Below are 15014 nucleotides of genomic sequence, written 5' to 3' on the forward strand. Positions count from 1 at the left end.
AATTTCTGAAGTTCTCTCATGCACGTGGAAAGAGGAGGAGCTCTTTTCCTTTGGCAAATGCTAAGGAGCTGAAGGCTTTTCAGATGTCCAGTGGCAGGGTTCTCACTTAGAAACTGTGGACAAGATTCGGGAGGTCAATAGACCCCCGGAAATGATAGGCAAACCAGCGAAACCAGTGTGTTTGCTTGTGTGGGTGCGTGTCTGCATGCGTAACACGCACTTGAGCATTTCTCTGGGAAAAAGCCCGTGGCTTTCATCCGATTATCAAGGGGCTGGTTCAGGTTTTGTCAGCTGTTTGGAGCTTCAATGATGTGAAATCTTAATGCAAAAGGGAAAGAGGTTAAGAGTGGAGAAGGTGATTTGGGGTGAGGCTGGGAGAGAAAAGGAGGTTTAAGAAATATTTTGGTGGACTATGAGTTCCCTTCACAGTGTCGGAGAATTACAATAAGTGAATGTGAGTTATTTTGAAATTATTCCTGGGATTGTTAGACCGCGTTCTGTTGACATCCACAGCTCTCTAGACTGGGCCACATGGATCCTGCATTGTAAGTGTGATGTCGACACTTTTCTCCAGGTCTCCTCTCTTCTTCCAGCTGCCAATCTCCTAGAAGGCAGGAACTCTGGCTAATTACACATCACCTCCTCCTCCACCTCCGAAGCTGATGGTCAGCACATACTTGCTGAAGGAAGGACTGTGCCTGCCTTCCGGAGTCAGTGTTCAAAAGAGCATGAGCTTTGGGGCCGGCCTGGTGGCGCAACGGTTAAGTGCGCACGTTCTGCTTTGGCAGCCCGGGGCTCACGGGTTCGGATCCCGGGTGCAGACATGGCACTGCTTGGCACGCCATGCTGTGGTAGGCGTCCCATATATAAAGTAGACGAAGATGGTCACAGATGTTAGTTCAGGGCCAGTCTTCGTCTGCAAAAAGAGGAGGATTGGCAGCAGATGTTAGCTCAGGGCTAATCCTCCTCAAAAAAAAAAAAAAAAAGAGCACGAGCCCAAATGGACGTGGGCTCCAGTAGTCATCTCCATCACAGTCATAGGCTTTCTTGAGCTAGCTACTTCATCCCTCTCGTCCTCAGTTTCCCATAAGAAAAATGGGGGTGAACAGTCCTAGTTTATAGTTATTGAGATGATGAAATGAGTAAGTGGATTTCACGTGCTGAGCGCTGCTCCTAGCACATACAAGGCACGCCACCCATCAGAGCTATTGCTCTAAAAACACGTTTATTTGAAAGACTGACTCTACTTAATTGTTTAAAAATCATCTAGGGTCAGCAGCATAAATCTCAAATTGCCACTAGCTTTAACAACACATTATTTCATCAAATAAAGATTTGTGAGAGCCTTGTCTGTGCTTCCTATGTAGGGCTGCGATGATGCGATTGTCGCCTTGCTAGGCTCACAGAGGGGAGGAGGGCGGCAGTGGGCTTCGCAAGCTTGCGGAGTGCTCCCGAGAGGAAGAGCTGGGTGCCGTGAGCACTCACCTGGGCGTGGGGTCAGGGAAGTCCTCCCAGGGGAAAAGATACAGAGAATGAGGTCTACAAAAGGAGTTGGAGAGGTTGCTAGAGAAAGAGGCGGAAAGAGGACTGCAGGTGAGGGAGCATCATGTGGGAAAGCTGGAGGCAAGAAAGAGCGTGGTGAGTTGAAGGAACCGGCAAGGATCCCAGTGTAACCAGAGTGGGCAAGACGAGAAATCCCTGAGGACGTCCCGGGCTAGGACCACCGCAGGGCCTGCTCCCTGTTCTCATTGTTGCCATCCTGGAGCTCTCTCTCTAATTCTCCCCACTGCAATCAGAGAGATCATTGGAAAGTAAAACTTGGATCATGCTTTTGCTTTCTTTTTGCTTTTTTTTTTTCTGCTTTTTTTTTTATGTGGCTCCCTGATGCCAGCAGGATAAAGTCCAGGTTCTTCTTCTTACCCTAATGCACCCTACTGTGCCCTGCTGACCTCATCTCTGACCTTAGCCACCCCAGGCCCCTCTGTGTTTCAGCACATGCATGGAGCTTTAGCCTCTTCCTCATCTGGGCCATGCTCATGCCCACCCCAGGGCCTTTGCACTTGTTCTTCTATGTGGCTGGAATGTTCTTTCTCCAAGTCCTGGCCTGGCTGCCTCCCTGTCTGCATTCGTGTCTCAGCTCTGCTGTCATCTCCTCAGACGGATCTTCTCTGTGTTCTCCACACAGACCCCACTGCTGTTGTCAGCCACTTCATCACCTGCTTCCATCACATTACTTATTATCTTCTCACAACTAATTCATTTATTGGTTCTCTTCTTTGTTCTTTTACCTTCATATTAGAATTCAAGCTGCATGACAGAGGGATTTTGTCAAATTCACCAACCAATGCTTAAAACAGTGCTTCTCACTGTGGGTTCTCTAGAACTCTCCAATGGATGGAAGGAGCCGACTGTAAACAGGAAAACAGGGGAGAAGAGACAACTCTGAGAAGTGCTAAAGCTGAGGCTCTCCCACCAACAGTGAGTCTGTCTCCTGCGGCCTCACAGTGAGTCTGTCACCCGGGGTCTCACAGTGAGTCTGTCACCCGGGGTCTCACAGTGAGTCTGTCACTGGGGCCTCACAGTGAGTCTGTCACTCAGGGTCTCACAGTGAGTCTGTCACCCGGGGTCTCACAGTGAGTCTGTCACCCGGGGTCTCACAGTGAGTCTGTCACCCGGGGTCTCACAGTGAGTCTGTCACTGGGGCCTCACAGTGAGTCTGTCACCCGGGGTCTCACAGTGAGTCTGTCACCCGGGGTCTCACAGTGAGTCTGTCACTGGGGCCTCACAGTGAGTCTGTCACTCAGGGTCTCACAGTGAGTCTGTCACTGGGGCCTCACAGTGAGTCTGTCGCCTGCGGCCTCACAGTGAGTCTGTCACCCGGGGCCTCACAGTGAGTCTGTCACTGCGGCCTCACAGTGAATCTGTCACCCGGGGCCTCACAGTGAATCTGTCACCCGGGGCCTCACAGTGAGTCTGTCACCGGGGGCCTCACAGTGAGTCTGACACCCGGGGCCTCACAGTGAGTCTGTCACTGGGGCCTCACAGTGAGTCTGTCACTGCGGCCTCACAGTGAGTCTGTCACCCAGGGCAGAGACTCAGGTAAGCATCACCTCCCATGCTCTTCTCTGTTTGCTTCTCCCCACAAAAGCTCCCTTATCCTTTCATCCTGGCGACACTGGCGGCTCACCCTGGATACAGTCACCCCTCAACCACGCCAACTGTGCACCCGGATCCCACTGTTGAGTATCCGACATAATGAACCAAAGCGCAGGCTCCGGGGCCCGTCTGTATGTGGTTGAGATCTGAGCTCTGCCACTTAACGGCTGTCTGAGCCTGGGCCCATCTGTTCACCTCTCTAAGCCTCAGTTTCTTCAGCTAGAAAATGGGGCCCATACTGGATCTGCCTCACAAAGCGACAGGAAGAAAAAGGTGAGCCGATTTCATCCAAGTGCTCAGCCAAACTGACAAGGTTAATGGGCCAGCCCGCCCGCAGGGGGCGTCAGGACCCCTTGACTAGATGGCGCTGTGGGGTGGTTTCCTCAGGTTGATACACACTTCTTGCAGGCAAAACACACTCTCCAGGAGACAGAACACACTGGTGAAAACGTGAAAAACTCTGGCCCCCTGCATCAGCTCTGGTCTGTTGAGGATGTTTGCACTGTACTGGTTCACAGCACAGAGCTCTTATCTGGAAAGGAGACATTTCTTGACCCAAATGTTGGTCGCTTTAATATGTCTCCTAAGAAGCTGCAAACTGAAAGTGAAGGGAGGAAACAGGATGGAGAAGAGGAGGGAAGACTTTGCCCAATGTTTTCAGGTCGTTGATGCCACGCCGGCCCTGGGGTGCGAATGAGTAAATTCACATTCCTCTCCATTCATACTGGAGTAAAGTACCTGACCCACCCTGAGTGTGAAAAAAGCATGTCGTTTTATTAATAGAAAGCTTCGCTTTCCTGGCACCCAGTAAACAGATGATGAATAAAGATTAAAGAGTAATGACATGAAGGGTGCCAATGATGAGTCTGCCTGGGGGCCCCACAGGTCCCAGGGGGCCTCTGTGTGAGGCTCGGGGAAGCTCCGAAGATCTGCGAGCTGCTGCTGTTACTTTGGTAGTGGTGGTGGCATTTCACTGGTAGACCACCACCCCCACGAGTCATTCTCTTCCTTTGAAAGGAATAAGTCATATGTCCAGAGATGTAAATGTCCGTGGGGTCCGATGGGGAGGAACAGAGCAGAGGCATAAAGTCAGACGGCTGCTGCTCAGTAAGCAAGCCTGCCCCTTTTCAAGGTGGGCACACTTGTTCAGGCCTTTGTACAACGTGTGCAGCAGAACTTTCTTCCGCCCGCTCCCCACTCTACAGTCGCTGCATGGCTCCAGCAGCATCAGGGCATCCATGGTATTTGTTCCAATTGCCATGGAAACTTGATTTCAAATCCAGAAAATCCCTGACTAATCATAAGGTCCGGGAAATAGAGATTCTGATTAATTGAATTTTCCAGTCGATTGAGTGCTAATCAGAAAATCTTCTGCTTCTTAAGCCCTCTGGCTGCTTATCTTTCAGTACGTGGGGTGGTTCACTCTTGTCCTGAATCCCGGCCCCATGACTGAGGAGCTACGCAGCCATGGGCAGGTTACTTAATGTCTTAGTTGTCTATTACCACATCACAAGTTACCTCAAACTGGGTGGCTTAAAATAACACACAACTAACATTTCGCAGTTTCCACGAGTCACTATCCAGGCAGGCTTAGCTGGGTCTTCTCCTCAGGGTGCACGACACTACAATTGAAGTGTCAGTGGGCTGCTTTCTGGAGCTCAGGGTCCCCTTCCAGGCTCACACAGTTGTTGGCAGAATCCAGTTCCTTGAGGCTGTAGGACTGTGGTTCCCATTTTCTTGCTGGTGGTCAGCAGGGGCAGCTCTCAAGTTCCTAGAGGACACCTGCAGCTCTTTGCTGGGTGACCCTCTCCCAGTGGGTCAACCTTCTTACTGTTGACTTGTTCAGTTCTCACCATGACCTTCTGCAGTAGATGCAGTTGTTATTCCTGCTTAGCAGATGAGGAAACTGAGGCTCGATGGAGTGCTGTGATTGGTACAAGGACATCCATCTAGCAAGTGGCAGAGCCCAAATCAAAGTCAAGTTGGTCTGGTTTCAGAACCTGTGTGCGTAACCACCACAGGTTGCTGCCTCCTGAATGCCACGTCTTGTTAAAACTTAGTTGAGTTTTATTGTGTCTTTTTAATTTTAGAATATATATCTTGCACATCAGATAGGAGGTTCTTGGGAAAAGGAGCCAAGTCTTAGTCATATGTGTCCCTGGTCCATAACACAAGCCCTGGCACATGATGAGTAATTAACAAATGTTTGTTAAATGGATGGATAGAGTGGGTGAGTGGTACATGTCTGGATGGATGGATGGATGGATGGATGGACGGGATGGATGTCTGGGTGGAGGATGGTGGATGGATGGTGCATGGATGGGATGGGGGCTGGTGGTGGGTGGTTAGAGGATGGATGGGTGGGTTTGAAGGGGGTTGGGGTGGGTTGAGGAATGGATGGATGGAGAGTGGCGTGGGTATAAAGTGGGGTATTGAGTGGGTGGCTGGGTTGGTAGTGGATGCAGTGGGTGTGAGACAGGTGGGTGAAAACAGACAATAGCTTCTCTCCCATCTGAACAGCTTCCCGGACATTCTCTACTTTTCCTCTGCAATCATCTTACACATATTGTTTATCTACAAGATTCAGGCTGGCCTACATTCATCACTGAATTCATACCCATAAATGTATATTCAGATTTAAGAATTCACAAATCTCAGGATATTACAGGGATTGGCAGATACCTATTTCTCCAGAATGGAATGAGCTGCTTAACAGATGGATGGCACGAGACCACCAATGTCCAATCCTACGAGAAATCCCCTGCCCAGTGCAGCCCAGAGCCCAGGAAGGCCAAGGGATGTCCAGCTCCTGCCTGCCTGGAAAGGAGAGGAATTTTGCTTTTCTGAGAGCTGACGGGATCCCACTGATGGAAGAATTGCGCGTGGCCCTCCCAATACCAGGAATGGGTCACTGAATGCTGTGACATCCAATGGAACATTCTGTGCCCCCAGCCCCTTCCAGAGTCCCAGTCCACCCTGACTCACTTAGGAAGTGTGGAGCAACAACAAGAGTTTCATGAGCATGAACAAAGTTCTGTGCTCAGGGCACAAATGTCCATCCCATTCAACCCTCAAAGTGGCCCCAGGACCTGCTGCTGCTATTATCTCCCCTGGTTCAGGAGTCAGGTGGTGTCATCTGCCTAACCACCCAGCTGCCAATAGGGCAAGTCAGGCTTTACCACCGCTTCCATGGGACTTCAAAACTCCTCCTCTGCACTTTGTGCTAAACTGCTCCTGTGCAAGGAAACGGAGGCCCGGGTCTCTTGACCAGCAAGACACGTGAACAGGACAGGATAGAGCTGGGACTCACGTGAACAAGACCTTGCAACACGTGGTTTTGATAAAGACATTGGGAGGCAACAGATTCAAAAAATATTCCCTGAAATCTCCCTCTCAACCATAATAATCTTGGGAACAACTTCTGTTTGGCTGATGGATTGGGGAGGGGAGAAATTCTGATGTAACTGTAGGATTGTTCGAGGAGGCCCTGCTGGCTCACTCCACTGAGCTTCAGATCCCAGAGAATGCTCCCAATCACTGGCCAGAACAAGAAAAACCAGGGGCACTGAGGAAAGAGTTAGGGGGAGATACCCCAAGGACTGTAGGTTGATGGGGCTCCTTGTGCAAAGGAGCCTCAGCATAGCACTGTGTGAATCCAAGAGCCCACATGCCCAGCTTCCTTCTTCATTGTGCAGGATCATTCCCCTGGCCCTTCAACATCCATTCTCCACCACACGCTGTGCCTGGGGCTGGTCTTCAGCGGCTCTGTCAGTGGCTCCTTTCCTCCCCATCATCAGTGGAGTCCAGCACATGGGTGGCACCAGCAGGAGATGGAAGGGAGGGGAAGGAGTCCGGAGGACTGTCTGCTCCCCTCTGCTGAGGTCGCAGCTCCTATCAGGCAGCCCAGTCCAGTAACTGCACCCCCGGCCCCTCCTCATCTAGAGGTGGGCATCAGTCAGCTTTCACTACGTGACAAGCAACTTCAGAATGTCAGTGGCTACAAGAGCAAACATCGGGTTTTCTGCTCACGGGTCTGTAGGTCAGCTTTGGCTCTGTTGAGCTCAGCTCATCTTGGTCCAGGCTGCCAGATGGGGTCAGATGTGCTCCACAGCTCTCTCCCTTCTGAGGCAGTCAGATACCTGGAGCCTGCTCCTCTCAGGGCAAAGGACAGAAGCACAAGAGGTGAGCCAAGCCACACAAGCACATTTCTAGCCTCTGCTGTCATCACTTCCTCCTTCATATTCTGTTGACCTCAGCAAGACCCATGGTCAAGCCGTCAACCAATGGAGTGGGGATATTCATTGTTCCTCTTCTACGAGGAGGCCCTGCAGGATCACATGGCTCGGGAAGAGAAGAGCTGGAATGATTACCTTGGCTACTCCGAGATGGTAACAGCTCCCCACTGGCATAGCCCCTGCTTACAGCGCTGTCCCATGTTGGTTTCCCAATGTCCGGTCCACGCATTTGTAAACAGTCCATGTATATCTAATTTTAATGGCTATTTTATTATTTAAATGTATTTTAGCGTCATTAATTTTTTTATTAAACTCTCCTCAAGTTACCCAGTTTGAGGATGTCATCTTTTTCCTGAAGAACACATTAATCCATTGTGCAATTGAGCTAATGTTCCCTGAGAGCCCCCTCTGTGCCCGGCTTGGGTGGACAAGGATCGAACTGACAAAAATAACGCCCTCTTCGTGCCAAGCCCATGTTCTGTTCCATGCACGGTGGTGACTGATCCTTATGTGCATCATCCAATTGAATGATATAACCACCCTGGGCAGGAGCTTCTCTCCTTATCCCAGTATAAGAACACGAGGCTCCATGTGGTGGAGTGACTTACCCAAGGTCACTCAGCATGGAGGGGAACGAGGCAGTATGCGACCCCAGGTCTGCCTGACCCCATAGCCTCATCACCACCGCACTTGATGGCCTCACATTGCAGTAAAACAAGTATTTGCAAATACGGACTCATTTCATCGTCATCCGTGCAGCAGATTCCATGAGTTGTCCATTTGCAGATGAGAAAACCAAGTATCAGGGGATGGGGCCCAATTCCCCAGGACCACAGGTAGAAAACTGCACCGCTGAAACACAAATCCAGTTCTACCAAGCCCAAAACTGTTCTCTTCCTCCCACAATTCACTGCCGATCAGATCTCTCTCAGCAGGACTCCGTCTTGAGCAGATCCCAGTGGGAGCCCCGGCTGCACTGACCACGGCCCCTGGACAGAGGTCGGCCTCCTCCAGCCCCTGCTCCGTGGCTCCTCTGCCAGCCGGCCCCTCTCCAGGCCCAGTCGGCTCTGCACTCCCACGGCAACTGCTCTTCAGGGTCGCCCGTCACCCGTGTTGTACAGCCCACTCGGTGAAGAGCAAACCCATATTGATTTCAGAACAACTCTGTAAATTACAGGTCATCATTGGCTTGGTCACCCCGAGATGAGAATCTATTGACTGCACTGGAGTTTAAATCTAATTATTGTCCCAGGAACGCCATTGGCAGGGTGGCCCAATGCCTGTGTAAAAAGGAGCTGTTAAAATGGCCCAGAGCTACCTTCAAAAATACATACTATGTAATCCAGAGCCAGCCCTGGTCTTTGTCTGACAGATTTAAGTCTAGCAGCTTACTCTGACCATCAAATTAAGCGTGAGAACTGATCTTGACCCATTTTGTCATTAATAAAAGTAATAATAATGACAATGACGCACCAACAATGGCTGATATGCAATGACCACTCTGCCTGCATTATTTCATCTAAAGCCTCATGATAGCCCTGTCCCTCACTGCCTGTGGGATTCTGGGCAAGTGACTTAGCTTCTCTGTGCCTGTTTCCTCATCTGTATGATGAGGGATAATAATAGTAACCCTTCCTTTATCGCATTGAGGAAAAGGTTCAGGGAAGTAATTTATGTAAACTGCAAGATCAGGAGCTACGGGTATTCTTAACTCCTTATTCATGGAGACACAGAAGCTAAGAGATGTTAAGAGACTTGCCCAAGGTCACACAGCTAACACAGGGTTTTGTCTGGATCCCATTGCCTTGTTTTTAAAATGCTGTTTAATTGTCAACATTGAAAGATAGAGCTAATTTCCTGTTTCTCTTAAACTTTTGAAAAAACTGGCAGAAGTGGACCCACATTCCTTCCTACCACACTTCACTGCTAAGCAGGTCAGCTAAGCCCAACAGTGCCGAAGTCCACCCACAGAATCTTGAACAAAAAAAACAAATTCTGGGATTTTGAGGGTGTCTATAATGCCCTGGATCAAATGCCTGAATGCCCTGGACCAGACGACGCTGGCTACCAGCTGCCCCTGGGGGTTTGTGCTCCTGGTTTACCACCGTCCCCACCACTCCCTGCTGCCTACACCTGCCCCACTTCTCTTGCTCACCTTCCTGCCTGGCCCCTGGAGGCATCTGAGATTGTGGGGTAGATCAGCACGCTCGAGTCTCACATCAGATCCCTCAGGGATGTACGTTATCATCCCCAGTTTACAGATGCAGAAACAAGGTCAAGGAGACAATGACTTGCCCAAAGTCACATGGTCAGCAAGTGTCAGGACCAGGATTCGAACACAAGCCTGCCTACTCCCAGAGCCACCTTCTCTGTCCTTTGAGAGGTTCATTCCCAGGCCCGCAGGCTAATTAAGAGTCCGCGAGCAGAGACAGGAAGGGACATCCATGTCAGCCTCTCCCTCAGGGAAGAAATGTCAAAGGAGAGGGTGCTCGAGTCTGTCTCGTGTCTCCCAGACTCTCCTGCCACCCCCCTTCTGAGGACACAGGGCTGTTCCCAGTAGCTAATGGCTCCCTTGGTGCAAGGCCCTTATGGGGAGAGCACCGAGCTTGCATGTGTCCCTGTTTGGGGACATCACAGAAAGGCTGCCTTATGCAGTCTGCTGTCCCCTTTCATCCTTCAGACCTTGCAGGAGGCAAGGAGGGCTGTGGCCACAGCAACCCCACATCCAGCCCTACCCAGTGGGTGACAGTGCCAAGGCTCCCTGCCCTGCGTGAAGAGGCAGCTCCCCCTAAATGCACATAAAACAGCCTCCCTGGTTGGGGGTGCAGAGAGGTTCCATTGTCTCTCATCTTCCAGAGCTCACAGCCTGGACAGCAGCTTTCAAGGAAAAAACTTATTCTCAGGGAGACACACGTCCTGGGCTTTAAATGATTCTATGAATACTTATGGCTTTTCTTCCCGCTCAGCCTCACCCTTTGCCTTACACCAGGTCCCCACTCCTGCCTGGGGAGCCTCATTACTGCTCCAAAGCCTCTGGCCTGTACTCCAGGCACAGAGCCAAGAGGGGGCGCTACTGTGCAGTGGGGATCCATCCCCATTGCTGCTGCAGGTTATGGAGTCAGCTAAGGGCTTCTCACAGGTTCCCTCATTCCATCCTCACGACGACCCCAAGAAGGAGGCAGTGAGGCACAGAAAGGCGAAGCTGCTTCCCCAAGGTCACACAGCTAGGAAGTAATGGCGACAAGATTCAAATCTATATACTGGTGGCAGAAGTTCTCAGGAGTGAAAATGTCAGTGTGAGGACACCAGCTGTCCCTGCCTGGGAAGGGCGATGGCTGTTTATTCCTGAATCACGTCTCTCCTACTCTTCAGGTGTTAACATGGTCTTCCTTTATTAAATCATGGAGACAGTGGACGTGTGTATGTTGTCTTTTTTCCCTGTCCTTAATAACCAAAATTACCAATTTTTTGCTATCCTATGTCTTTCCCCAACCGCTAATTTCCAGACCCAAAATTCCGAGATCAAGGACCACATGCCCTGAAGACCAAGATCCAGTGGTAAATGGAACATTGGGGAGTCACTGAAGGGTTTTCAGCCCCAGGCACTGGAGGAGAAGATCTTGACATTGTATCTGCAGTTTTCAACATCCCCTTGGTGGCAGCATGGGAAAGAGGCCAGAGGCCAAGAGTGGGTGGGGGCGGAGGGCAGAGGAGTGTCCATTGGGTGGTGCAAACCAAAGAGTCACATCAACTAGGACCAGCATTTGAACCAAGGGTCAAATAATTCAGGGTCCTGGCAACAGAAAGATTATCCAGAATGGAAAAGAATCAGTTCTTATGGGAGCCAGTGGGCAGCTCCATCCACCTGTGAGGGTTTGCCCAGCCTGTACCATCTCAGGGAGGGAGAACCACTTGTCCAAGTTTGCCCAGGACTTTATCACTGAAAGTTCCTAGTCAGGGGAAGCTCCTCCATCCCAGGCAAACTGGGGCGGTCGGTCACCCTAATCTCAGGACCAGGTTTGTGTGTCAGTTGGGGTTCACCTGCATCTTGCTCTGATTAGCCTTACATTAGAATGTTCCTGGCAACCCTACGGAGCTGAACTCAAGATTCTGCCTTTACTGTGCCCTGCAGCATTGATTAATACGTTCTCTGTGTCATAAGTGGGATAAGCAGTCTTCTGAGCAAGATGCTTTCTGACCAAAAGGTGTCTCTGTAAACTGGGAATGGGCTGTTTGGACTGGGCAAATATTTGGATTAATGTATATGCCATGCCTTTAAAGGAATCCTACATGCTAAAGTATGCTATCGTAGTAAACATGCACTTTCATTTTAATGAAGGACTCGGCCAAGCCTTGTGATGACACGCTTGAGCTGGGATGCCAGGCTGCATGGGTTCACATTCTGCCTCTGTCATTTCTAAGTCTCGTGACCTTGTGCTTGTTACTCAGTCTCTCTGTGTCTTGGTTTTCCCATGTGTAAAACGGAGACAACAAGAATATCTGCCTCCCAGGGTGAGGGTGAGAGAAGGCATAGGAAGTGCTGGGCACCATGCCTGGCAAACACTTAGCATCGATAAACGTCATCTTTAAGGAGGAGTCAAGGCACCTTGACCAGAGCGCTGTGTGGAACTGACTGCACTGGAGCTGCCCTGGCCATTAGCCATCAGCCACATGGGGTGAGTGAGCATCTCAAGTCTGAACTGAGATGGCTGTATTATCAAATATTCTTTGAAGATTTATTAAGAAAAAGGAATGTAAAATATCTCCTTGCCATTTGGTATATTGATTGTGTATTGAAATAATAACATTTTGAATATATTAGGTAAAATAAAATATATTATTAATTTTGCCTTTGTTTTAATATGGTGGCTAAAATTTTAGACTTATGTACATGCTTTCCATTTGTGGGTGACATTCTCTGTCCACTGAACAGTGTTGGATGAGAAGTCCGAGGCCCCAGGACAAGAAGAATGTAGGAAGGCAGGACCTGTGCTACCACTGAGAAATGCCCTGACACCACAGCCTTTGGTGCCCACACCCCATTGTGGAACCAAAACTGTGCGCTGTGGTCACACTCACCCATTCTGAACAAGAAGATCCATCCATCAGATACCAGATTGCTCCCCGGCCAGGTTGTGATCACTAGATGCTAGAAAGCAACGGCAGATCAGAATAAAGGACATCATGGAGAAGGACATTCTCCCTCCTGGGTGATGGAAACAATGCTGTTCTTTGTGCCCATAGACAGTCCCGTTGCTCCGAACTCTGGTGTGTGGGATCTCTCCACCCTCTTCAGAGAGGAGGAAGTGGGGACCCCCTAGAGGTGGGGTGCCTCCCAGCCCCTGAAGACCTCAGGGGAAAGGTGTTGGGCACGGCTTCCATCTCTTGGTGGGAGTGTGAGTCCCAAAGATACGCACTTGAGAGCATCATCTGCTCCATGGGAAAATGTAGATGAAGGACCTAAGGCTCTGAGCCTCAGTCTCCTCATCTGTAAAATGGGACCATTAGAGCAACTCAGGGTCTGGTGATGAGGACTTACTGAGACCACGTGTGTCACTTGCTTATCACAGTCTCTGGCAAACAGCAGGTGCTCTTTGGGAGTCTGATTCCCTCACTCTGTGCTTGTGAGGCTCGTCCGCACTGCTGCGTGCAGTCAAAGATGCTCGTTCTCAACACTGTGCAGCATCCCACTGTGTGAATACACCATACTTTATCCATCCTCATGTTAATGGGCATTTGGATAGTTTCACAACTGGGGCTCATAGGAATAGTGGTGCTCTGAACGTTCCAGTTCCTGTGTATTTGCGAACACGAGTACACGTCTGTGTTGGGGTTATACAGAGAGGCAACTGTGGAGTCCAAGGGTATGACTGTATTAAGTTTTAGGAGATATTAACACATAGTTTTCCAGAGTTTTGTATCAACTTATCCAATCATCAGCTGAATGGAGTTCCAGTTCCTCCACATCCTCAGCAACACTCAATATCGACAATTTCCACTGTGGCCATTCTGGCGCACATGTAATAGGAGCACTAACGGATTGTCAACTTGTACTTCACTGAAGATTAATGAGGTTGAGCACATTTTAATTTCAGTTTTATCAACGGATCCCCTCTTCTAGGAAGTGCTCATCCATGTCTATTGCCTATTTTCTCCAGTTTTCTTTGTAAACACCAGTCCTTTGTTGGATCTGTGGATTGCAGAAATCCTTTTCCATTTTGTGGCTTATCTTTCATGCTTTTAATGGTGTCTACTGATGAACAGAAGTTCTTCATTTCATAGGAGTCATTTTTTTCCTTCATGGTCAGCACCGTTGTACCCTAGTTACAGCATCTTTACATGCCCCCCAAAGTTGAGAAAACATTTTCCTTTGTTTATTCTAAGCATTTTTTGTTCTACCTTGAACAATTAGATCCACAATAAATCTGGAACTGATTTTTGGAGATGATTTTGAGGTTGGGTTAAAGATTTCCATGTAAAAAAATTGACCCAGCATCATCTCTTGAAAAGTATGGTCTAACTTGTTTTGGTTTTACTTTCCAAGAGGAAGATATTCTAGCTGCAATTATTGTAAGTGCTTGTTGAATAACCTGCAGCAGCTAATTCATTTATTCAGCATTAAATGAGGCCCTACTCTGTGCCAAGCTCTGAGTGAGGCGCTGGGGCCTGTGGGCACTGCTCTCAAAGTTCCCAAGGGAGAGGACACATAACAAGCCACCATAGAATGGGTCTGTCCTATCCATCTCTGTATTCTCCCAGCTTTGCCAAGTGCCCAGCACATAGTAGGAGCTTAATAAATAGCCATTGTCATGGGCAACAGGACAACACTATGGTTCTGGCATCTGGACTTAGAGAAAAACTTGGTCAAATAACAGCCTGTCCTGTTATGTGCTGTGTGACTCTGAGCTGGTCACCTCACCTCTCTGAAACTCAATTTCCTCATTTGTAGGATAAGAACTGACATCACAGGGGCCTGTGGGGTTTCAGGAGCTAATCTGTGTAAAGAGACTAGCACAGGTGGAGTGCTGGTCAAGCTACAGCTATTAGAGTTAATATCGTCATCATGATGTCAACGAGCCTGGTAAACACTCCGGTCTCCACTTGCCTTCTGGAAAGTGAGAAGGACTGACCAGATGACCTCCCTGTCTCATCCATACCAGGACTCTTGGAATCAGAGATGGGCGCTGTGTTACATGGGTGTAGAGCAGCATCTAGTGGAGGAGAAGGAAAATTCACAAAGTTTCACAATGACATTTGGAAGAGAAAGTTTTAAAGGCTGAGACAAAGGTTGGCAGAGAAGCCAGGAAGGTGACCTGCATGTGCTGGTGTCCTCAGCAGGGGAGGTCAGACGAGGTCCCTTACTAGGACTCAGGACCTCTGAGTGCCTGAGTCCCAGTGCTAAAGGAGGAGGAGGCCCCTCCGTCCCCCCAGGCCTCCCTAGGTGCTGGGTCTCTGGGTCCTGTGGGCTCAGAGGCACATCTCCCATGTTCTGCCCCATCTCCTCTGTGTCAGCTAAGTGCACGGCCTCCACTGTCCCCAAGTCCCCATGCTCAGGACGCCAGGGCAGTGGAGGGCTCTGTGCCAAGGCACAGCCAAGGAGTTCTCCACACCCTGGAACACATG

This window comes from Equus caballus, chromosome 8 (genome assembly GCF_041296265.1).
Source record: "Equus caballus isolate H_3958 breed thoroughbred chromosome 8, TB-T2T, whole genome shotgun sequence".
Taxonomy (NCBI): Eukaryota; Metazoa; Chordata; class Mammalia; order Perissodactyla; family Equidae; genus Equus; species Equus caballus.